At 44.7% G+C, this 9,567-nt stretch overlaps 1 protein-coding gene across 6 annotated transcripts in view; it reads right to left on the bottom strand.

Annotated features, from left to right (window-relative positions):
• The window catches only part of DDR2 (discoidin domain receptor tyrosine kinase 2), a 180,251-nt gene extending 171,831 nt beyond the window's left edge, over positions 1–8,420 (bottom strand). For 3 of the 6 annotated variants that reach the window (XM_081491497.1, XM_081491494.1, XM_081491495.1), the window contains exon 1: positions 8,176–8,342. The gene's annotated coding sequence lies outside the window, so the exon portion shown is untranslated. Of the gene's footprint in view, positions 1–7,670; positions 7,838–8,175 lie in introns of those variants that run through there. The other 3 variants (XM_081491492.1, XM_081491493.1, XM_081491496.1) reach the window with 3 other exon arrangements.
• Between the last annotated feature and the right edge of the window lie 1,147 nt (positions 8,421–9,567).

Consider the following 9,567-nt stretch of genomic DNA (forward strand, 5'->3'; position numbering starts at 1 on the left):
TCACCACTCCTCTAAACTTTATATGCCTCTGGGAAATTACAGTCCTGCAAGGCATTTTGTTGGTATAGCTCCCATAGGGACTGCCAAGACAATCTTGCACACAGTAAATTTTGCTGGATTTGCTACTATGAAAAGTGTTCAGAAGGTATTTGGACCAACCATCTTCATAGGCATAGTGCTGTCCTATTTACAAAGTTTCCTACACATTATCCTCTCTGAACCTAAAAGAAGGGTATAAAAACACATGAGGAAAATAGATGAGGAAACTGAGGAACACTGAAGTTAAAAGCCTTGAGGTAAAAAAAAAAATCTAGAAAATGATGGTGCTAAGATCAAAACTTACTACATAGTTACCTCACTACCTTTTGCACACAAGGTTCTATTCTTCAGAAGCCCTCCCCGTTATACCCCCACCATGGAGAACACAGCAATATGTTTGAGCAGTAGGTCCCAGGCTCTCTCCTCAAACATTTTTGGAAGGTCTCATTAAGCACAAAACACAAGCCACAGACAGTTGAGTGAGTGGATACATTAAAGACAATGCTGATCTCCAGGAGAAGCCAGCTGAACCCAGGAGCTTCAAAGTAAGTCTAAACCCCTCTTAGAATCTCTGACTTTTCATTGCTCTTCCAGGCCTCAGGGATACTTGGGCTGGCTCAAACCTAACCTTTCTCAGTCCTTAGAGACCAAGGTGAGAGTCCAGCTAATAAGTAGTGTGTGCATGCTCAGTCATTTCAGTCGTGTCTGACTCTCTGCGACCACACGGACTGTAGCCCACCATGTTCCTCCGTCCATGGGATTTTCCGGGCAAAAATACTGGAGTGAGTTGCCATTTCCTTCTCCATGGGATCTTACTGACCCAGGGATCGAACCTGGGTTTCCCACATTGCAGGCAGACTCTTTACCATCTGGGCCAACAGGGAGGCCCCAGTTAATAAGCAGACAATCTGCCAAATTCTGGGACCTCTGTTGCTTGGAGAATTACGGAACTTGGAAATATCTAGTAGTTCTATGCACAATAGAAAGCAAAAAATAAGAAAACCAAAATAGGAAGAGAATTATTTTCAACCAAATCATATCTGAATAACACAGTATCAATCATAACAGGTCCAAATACATGCAAATAAAATTAAAAGAGATGGAGAAAGTTTAGAGAGATCATCACTTTAGCCATTAGGTGATTGTTTTTTTAGTGATTATCCCTGGGCAGACATCTGGACATCTTGGTTCCTCTGTTAAGCTATTGTTATTAGAAAATGTTAAGCAGAGTATCTTATACTCAGAAGTAGTCAGTAAAAGCTTGCTAAATAGAATTAAACCCAGTAAAATACAGTTGAATTGTTGAGGGAACCCAAAGCAATCAGGGAGATACACAGGTTAGAAACCATTGAGAAATGTAGCCAGAGGGGGGAAATGGACAAGACTTGGGCATTAGGAGCAGGAGGGGAAATGTGGTGAACATCAGTCAAGGCCAGTCTTCCTTCCGGTGGTCCCTTCCGGTTGTCCCTCCCGCTTGGAGCCCTTGGTGGGACAAGTGAGCTACTGGATGGCTACTCCAGAAGCACAAAACTTGGATTTCTCCTTTGTTAATTCATTCTCCCTTTCCTAAATGCATTTAGTTACGATAGCACTAGCAATTGTGACCCATACTGTTTTATACTGCCCTTTAAATCTTTCCATCATAATAGGATTATTTGTCCAATATATAATATATCGTATCCCTTCTTCCCTACCTGTCCCAAGGTGACAACTCTTTTTTCCTTCAGGTGTTGCACAGACCCCTAGCCAAGAAATCCACTCTTGTGCTTAATTCCCTGTAAAGATAGCATTATGCACAAATCTGTTTTGACCATTAAGGGAAAGGTTGGGGAAAAGTGAGGTAAGGATGCATAAGGGAGTGGGGACAAGAGAATGAACTGACAGTTGTCTTTTCAAATCGAAGAGGACAAGTTTCCAACAGATTACATCCATGCTGCTTCCCAGGTGGCACCAGTGGTAAAGAACCTGCCTGCCAATGCAGGAGACATAGGAGATTTCGTTCGATCCCTGGGTCGGGAAGATCTCCTGGAGGAGGACATGGCAACCCAGTGCAGTATTCTTACCTGGAGAATCCACAGACAGAGAAGTCTGGTGGGCTACAATTCATGGGGTCACAAAGAATCAGACAGACTGAAACAACTTAGCACACACTCACATAGTGAAATGAAAGAGATCTATCCAAGATAACAATCTCCATGATTCATACATGATGGGCTTTTAGACCACAGAATATTGAAGATTCCACCAGAAAATGTAAGAGAAGTGAGCATTCCCTTACTTGGAGCATCTACTGTGTATGAGGCTATATGTTGCCCTCTTTGCAAATCTAATGGCACCTATTTTGTATAACAAACCTATGAGACAAGAAAAATGAGACCTGAAGATGTTAAATATCTTGCCCAAGTTTACATGGCTAGTAAGTGGTAGCAAAACCAGAATTTAAACCCACATCCTTTCCACTGCAAAAGTACTTTGAGAAGCATTATCTGCAGAAGGGGATTTTGCTCAGTGAATGTTGTTGCCTGGAAGAATGTTGTTGGACTGAGGATATGGGAAAATAACTGAGCTGAACAAGCCAAAGCAGCAGTGCCAAACTAATAATAAAAACAAGCATCATCAGCATCACTTATTAGTTACATGCCAAACATTATGCTATATACTCACAAGTGGCATCTGTAATACCTATTAGATGGGAATTACCATGCTTATTTTACCGAATAGGAAACTGAGAGTGTTTAAGCAACTTGCCCAGGGTCACAAGGTCAGTGAGTACAGAGCTGGGAGTGGAAATCAGGTCTGTCTGATTTCACAACAGAAAGAGTTCAAGGCCTAGACAAGTGGTCCACTTCAGGGGAAAAGACAGATTGTGGACATTTTGAGGTGGTCTTGACCTAGCTCAAAGAAGTCAGCTAGAGGAAGGAGTTATGCCAACCAGAGGAGAGAGGCACTGACCGTTAAATTCTTTACAGGACAACAGGGTGGGGGCTGTCCTATAAAGGAGGTCCTTATTTCATGTTGAGGAGTGAGTGAAGCAACAGACTTGCAGATTTATCAGCAGATATTCAGGTTAGAATCACATGGGAAACACTTCAAAGTGCTGATTTCCACCTTCAGCTACTCTTACTTAATTGATCCTTAAGGTCCACCCAAAATTCCTAATACAGTGGTAAGCAACCATATTGTGGATGGTTGCCGAATTCAGAGAAGTTCTGGGAGGCCTGGGGATGCTGGATGCATATCTGGACTGATTTGTCATTTTGGGGAGAAAGTCAATTCAAACACTGCACAACTTCAAACAGGGCAAGTGGCATAAAGAATCCAGTGTGTCTGTGTTGTGGGCAGGTCACCATTTATGTCAGCTGGTGCATGATATCAGAAGGCCTGTGGAGGTCAGTTTTTGAGGGGTTTTAGCTTTCTGGATGCCTGGGAGATGTGCCTGAAAGTGGATCTTACTTGAACTTGAGAAGAAGAGTCTGAGAGCTAATGCTAATTTAAAGTGATATGACAAAAAAAAAATAAATAAATAAAGTGGTATGACATCCACCCACTTTATTGTCTAAAATAATGCCTTTAGCCAAATCACTGTAAAATTCTGACTAGATCCCCAACCTTCTCACCTCTTTGGTTCAGACCCTAATCAGAGTCACCTCCAAAATCTAACAGTGATAATTGTTATAAAATTCACAGTGCATACTTTAGTAATTCATAAAACTTTCTCCCATGTATATTTGTTATACACATAACGGTAACAGAAGCAATAGTAATGACATAAAATCAGTATTTGTTGAGCACTAGATGCTAAGCTTAGAGTATTTCATGTACATTATTTCAAGAAGTCTTTGTAACAATCCTGTTGGTGGGGGAGAATGGTGTGGTATCAATATACAGAGGGGTGGGAGGCACTCTAATATTTTAGATTACATTAAAAATGTAATCATGAACTTCCTTGGTGGTTCAGTGGTGGAGAGTCCAGCTGCCAGTGCAGAAGACATGGGTTCGATCCCTGGTCCAGAAGTATCCCACATGCCGTGGGGCATCTAAGCCCATGTACCACAACTGTTGAGCCTGTGCTCTAGAGCCCGGGAACCATAACTACTGAGCCCACACACAGCAACTACTGAAGTCCACGCGCCCTAGAGCCCTTGCTCCCAAACAAGAAAAGCCACCACAATGAGAAGTCTGCACACGGCAGTTAGAGAGGAGCCTTTGATCACCACAACTAGAGAGAAGCCGGTGCAGCAATGAAGACCTGGCACAGCCAAAAATAATAAATAAATAACATGGATCTTAAAAGAATGTAATGATATGAAATGATCTGGAGTAGATTTGTTACATGTGACAGATAATTCATATGACATAATGTCTGGGAAGTGACTATATAAGAAGGGAAGAAAACAGTGAGTTAACAGAGAGGCTAGAGGAGAGAGAGGAGGGGAGACTCCTTTGGACGACACTCTCACTCTGCGCTCAGACATTGTCTAGGAGAAACTCACTGTTTTCCTCTACTCACACACTCACTTCCTGGAGCTGATGCAGACCCCACAGGTTAAGGGCTCAGACCCACAAAGTGCCCCACCAGGAGAGACACCAATTACAATGGTCCCCAAATTACCTACAACTTCTTTCCAACTTGACTACGAATCACAGGTTGCCACAACCCATCCCCCACCTCCACCACCGCCTTTTAGATTCAATCATTTGCTAAACCAGCTCACAAAAGTCAGGAAAACACTTACGTGTAATGTGAAGTGAAGTAAAGTGCAAGTCGCTAAGTGGCTAAGTAAAGTGCAAGCCGACTCTTTGTGACCCTATGGACTGTAACCTGCCAGGCTCCCCCGACCATGGAATTCTCCAGGCAAGAATACTGGAGTGGGTAGCCATTCCCTCCTCCAGGGGATCTTCTCAACCCAGGGATCGAACCCAGGTCTCCCGCATTGCAGGCGGATTCTTTGCCATCTGAGCCACCAGGGAAGCCATACGTTTATGGGTACTTGTTTATTATATATTAAACGATATGTATTAAATGGGGCTTCCACAGTGGCTCAGCGGTAGAGAATCCACCTGCAATGCAAGAGACCAGGGTTCAATCCCTGGCTTAGGAAAATCCCCTGGAGGAGGGCATAACAACCCACTCCAGTATTCTTGCCTGGAGAATCCTATAAAGAGATGAGCCTGGTGGGTTATAGTCCAAAGAGTTGAGCATGACTGAAGCAACTGAACAGCACAGATAAACAGTCAGCCAAAGAGATACACAGAGCAAGATAGCACAGGAGCTTCTGTCCCTGTGGAGCAGGGGTGCACCACCCTCCAAATACATGGTTGTGTTCACCAACCCAGAAGCTCCCCAAACTTGATACTTTGGGGATTTCCATCACGTGGGCATAATTAATCATTAACTCAATCTCCAGCCCTACTCCCTTTCCTGGAAGGTAGGAGGTAGGGCTGAAAATCCCAAGCTTCTAATTATGGCTTAGTCTTCCTGGGCACCAGCCTCCATCCAGGAGCCCACCCAAAGTCACCTCACTAGAAAAAAAGATAGTCTTATCACCCAGAAAATTCTGAGGGACTGAAGAGCTCTACCCTAGGAACAGGGGTCAGAAGTCAAATATTAGAACCAAAGATGCTCCTAATACTCTTATCACTTAGGAAACCGCAAGAGTTTCAGAAGCTCTGTCCCAGGAACCAGGGAAAGAGACAAGTACAATTTTTCTGCATATGTCATAGACATGGAGACTATTGGAGTTACAATTTGAAGATTCTAAGTAAGAGAAACTGGGAGTTCCTTCCACACTTCCCTTAACTTTAGTGTTTATAAAGCAAACAGCTCTTAACTAGAAGCAGAGGCAGGGCCTCCCCAGCACCTGCTGGGCCTCCACCCCCCAACCCTCATTCCCAGGAGCAGAGGTATCCCTCTGACCACAGGTACAGGTGAGGGAACACAAGGAAGGTCCAGGGTCAAGGAACAGCCCTTAACCAGATATGAAGCTCCTGAAAAGCCATCTCCTTCAAGGAGAAAGTTGTGGACTGATCCTAATAGACCTTCCTTGTTCAGAGATGGTGCAGAGCCAGGCAAAGGAAGCATGGCGTCCTTCAGCGTCCACCGAGCTCCCTGGGTGAGGTAGTGTGACCAAGCCAGGCACCAGAGGAAAGTTTCAGATAGAAAGTCCGGGGATGTCCCCTGTGAGGAAGGTCTGCTTCCATTCAAAGGAGATGGGCGCTAAGACAGAAGCCCCCCATTGCAGCCGCCCTCCCGCCAGCGTCAGTAGTCACTGCTTCACATTTCACCCCAGTGTCCAGTGTCCATTGTCACAAGAACCATATGGGGAAGCCCTTCACAGCCTTCAGAATGCATTCATGTCCAATATCCCTTAAAACAGTAATACAGAAAAGTAGTGCCATTATTCGCATATAATAAATACAGAGGCCAAGGTACAGAAAGGAAGAGCAACTTTGCCAAGTAGTAAAAGGGAAAACCAGAACTTGAACTTGGGTCTTCAGAACCTAAATCCCAGGCTCTTTGCAGAACAAAGGTAAATATATACCAAACACCCAGAATTAATGCACAGAGCCACCCACCTGGAACCTCTTTCTGGTATCCAGACAAGGAACCATCCAAGTGCGGAAGTGGCCTCCAAGAGAGGGTCCGCACTGCTCCCCTCGCCTGACATCTTCGCTCCCTAGTCACCAGTCACCCACCGAGGGAAACGTGGACTTTGACTTGGAAGTAACCGAATGTGTGTATGGAGTGGGGGAGGGGAGTGTTATTACAGACTGATTCAGAGCACAGAGTAGAGTCAGACATCCGTGAGTTTCAACCTTATTAGCTGTACTTCCTTTTGCAGCTCACTCCATTTCTCTAAGCTTTAAGGTCCTTATTCAAAAAATAGGAATAATGTCTCTGGAACTGTTAGGATTCAGACGGATTATGGATGGAGAGCTCTGAGCATGGAGTCTGGGGTAGAACAAGCACCTCGCTTTTCTTATTTTACACACAGACACACAACCAAAGGTGACCACAGACACCATTTGCTGATGAACCACTACTGGGCATCCTCTCTTGAGGATAACTAATGTCCTTGTGGTGACTTGTTAGTTAAACTGCCTCTGTCACCTCAACCTCATGAATGTAGAGATATGGAGTGCAAAGAGCACTGGATTAGCAGGAAAGAGAACTTCGGTTTCATCTGCAGCTTCACTACTAATGTTGCTGTATGACCCTGAATGTGTCAGTCCCCCTTCTGGCACTTCCACCACTAGAGAAATGAGGGGTCATAAGAGATCTCTAAGGCTCTTTACAGACTCTGACTCAGGAAAGGATGCCAAAAGTGAGCAGTCAGAAAATGGTGCTGAACCCCTCCTGGCCTGAGCAGTGCAAACTCCTGCCTCAAATGGCTGGCCTAAGAGCTTCAGCCACTTGGAAAAATTCTCTTTCCCCTTGGATGAGACTCTTGAACCTCAGCCAGAACTCAGAGGTCCCAACTGCAAACAGTCACAAGTCATTTGATAACAAAGGGAAAGACACCCTGGCCAGCGAGTTGGGGAAGATGAGGCTCGTCACCGACTGAAACATACCCCAGCCAGCCAGCCTCCCACCCAGCCAGCCCCAGCCTCAGGGTGAAGCCACTGCTTACCCAAAGATGTCCTTCTCACAATTAAGTCAGCGACTCCCCTGAGAAACCAGAAGTACTAAAAGCTGTCCTCTCCCAAACTCAGGACCCTCCAACACTACTACTAAATGCCGAAAACTTAGCTCCCTGCTCTGGCTTCTCCATCTCTGAAATCAGCTCTGCGATCGGCCTGTCTTGCCTGCCAACAGTTTCAACTCTACGGACGCTGTTTATTGTATCCTGCAGTTGAGATGGATTCGTTTATTTTGCTTCAGTCTTCTTTGGTTAGTTGTGCTTTATTCTTCTCTCCATAACATAAATCCAGCCTCCCAAAATGTGAAACCTTGGATTTCTCAAGCCTATGGTGCCCCGTTCCCTTCCCTTCCTGGCCTGACTTGAAATGAAACTCCTTTCTGCTTCCTTTTTCAAACTTTTCCTGAGACACCAGGAGAAGGATAGTTAGGGCTTTCGTTTTCAGAAAAGTAAAAAAAAAAATGAAGGAAGAAAAAAATCAAAACACATAACTTACGTTCATCCAGAAGTGCACAATTTTGGATGGAAGAAAACAGAGCTATAATCCACTGCGTTCCCCCAACCCGAAAAGAAGAATCTGTTGTGAAACGCTTCTTTTTCCACTTTGCCGGTGGAGGAGCCCCGTGGTAGGCATATATCCACAGGCTGATGCAAGATGCCTTTGAGAGAAACCTCACATTCTGAGGATTCCTGGGAAAGCGCCAGGGATCCCAGCATCCAATATATTGCACATTTGGTTTCAATTAGGAAGGGGGTTGGGGAGGGAAGAAGGAAAGTCACCAATCAGAGCTGTTTTCTGTTTAGAGACTATTTCTTTTGACCCAAGGGACCACGGGCAAAGCTATAATTTACAGCAAAACCCATTCATAGAAGAAAAAATATGTATAACCATAGGACAGGCTTAAAGACACAGTTCCCTTCCGCCTTATCCCCACTGCATCCATCCCCAAGCCCTCTCCTTCTTCCATCTAAGATTTGGTCCCCACCCTGTGACCCCCCACCTCATTTTTCTTACTTGAGCTGAAGCTATGAGCACAACTTAAGGTTTGGATTCTCCTCCAACCGAAGCTTACAGGACAGTTGGGTCACACACATGAAGCTGATCTTTAGTGTTTTATCCATGAAAGCCCAGAGTTAAGCCCTCCCCCCAAAAGATTTTATTTAATCCTCCCCTCCACCCCTACTACCTCCCCCACCAAAAAAAAAAAAAGGAGAACTAGATAGTTTGAGAGTCTAGGATTCCTATTTTTTTTTCACTCAGTTCCCAGTTGGTTGCTTCCTCTGAAGGTCTGTTGCTGTCCTGAATCCATGCTGCTAAATGAAAGCACAAGCATTCACAAGGACTTTCTAAATTATTTTGAAACTTTTTTCCTCTTTTCTTTTTGCTATCCACTGCTGTGAAGAAAGATCATGTGAAAGGAGAGTGTAAGTGACAGGGAGGAAGCCTTCCTCTGCTCTTTAAAAGAGTAACTAATAATCCTCTCCATCCATCAGGGCTCCTGACATTAACCCTTCGAAGCCTGGATCATTCCTTACCAAGCACAGGCTTGGTCTTTCCTGGAGGTCTCGATGCTCTGTGAGTACAGGAAATGCAGGGTAAGCAGAGACTCAAGGTCAGCAGATCCAAAGAGGAAGGTAGATGGCAAAAGAGGTTGAGAAGACTTCACCCACCTTTGAGCAATGCTTCCTCATAAAAAGACCTTCTACCTCTGGGCTCTTAAGTGATCCCCACCTCTTCTCTGTTGTACTTTGGCAGGTAATCTGGGATTGCACAGCCCCCAAGATGAGCAAGGAGAGAGGTGGGACAAACAGGAAAAGGAGAGTGGAAAGGGATCATGCAAGGACATTCTCATAGTAAGTTTGAAGAGAGAGATATTTCAGAAGAGGA

The sequence above is a fragment of the Giraffa tippelskirchi genome, chromosome 5 (genome assembly GCF_054371585.1).
Source record: "Giraffa tippelskirchi isolate mGirTip1 chromosome 5, T2T-mGirTip1v1.2.pri, whole genome shotgun sequence".
NCBI lineage: Eukaryota > Metazoa > Chordata > Mammalia > Artiodactyla > Giraffidae > Giraffa > Giraffa tippelskirchi.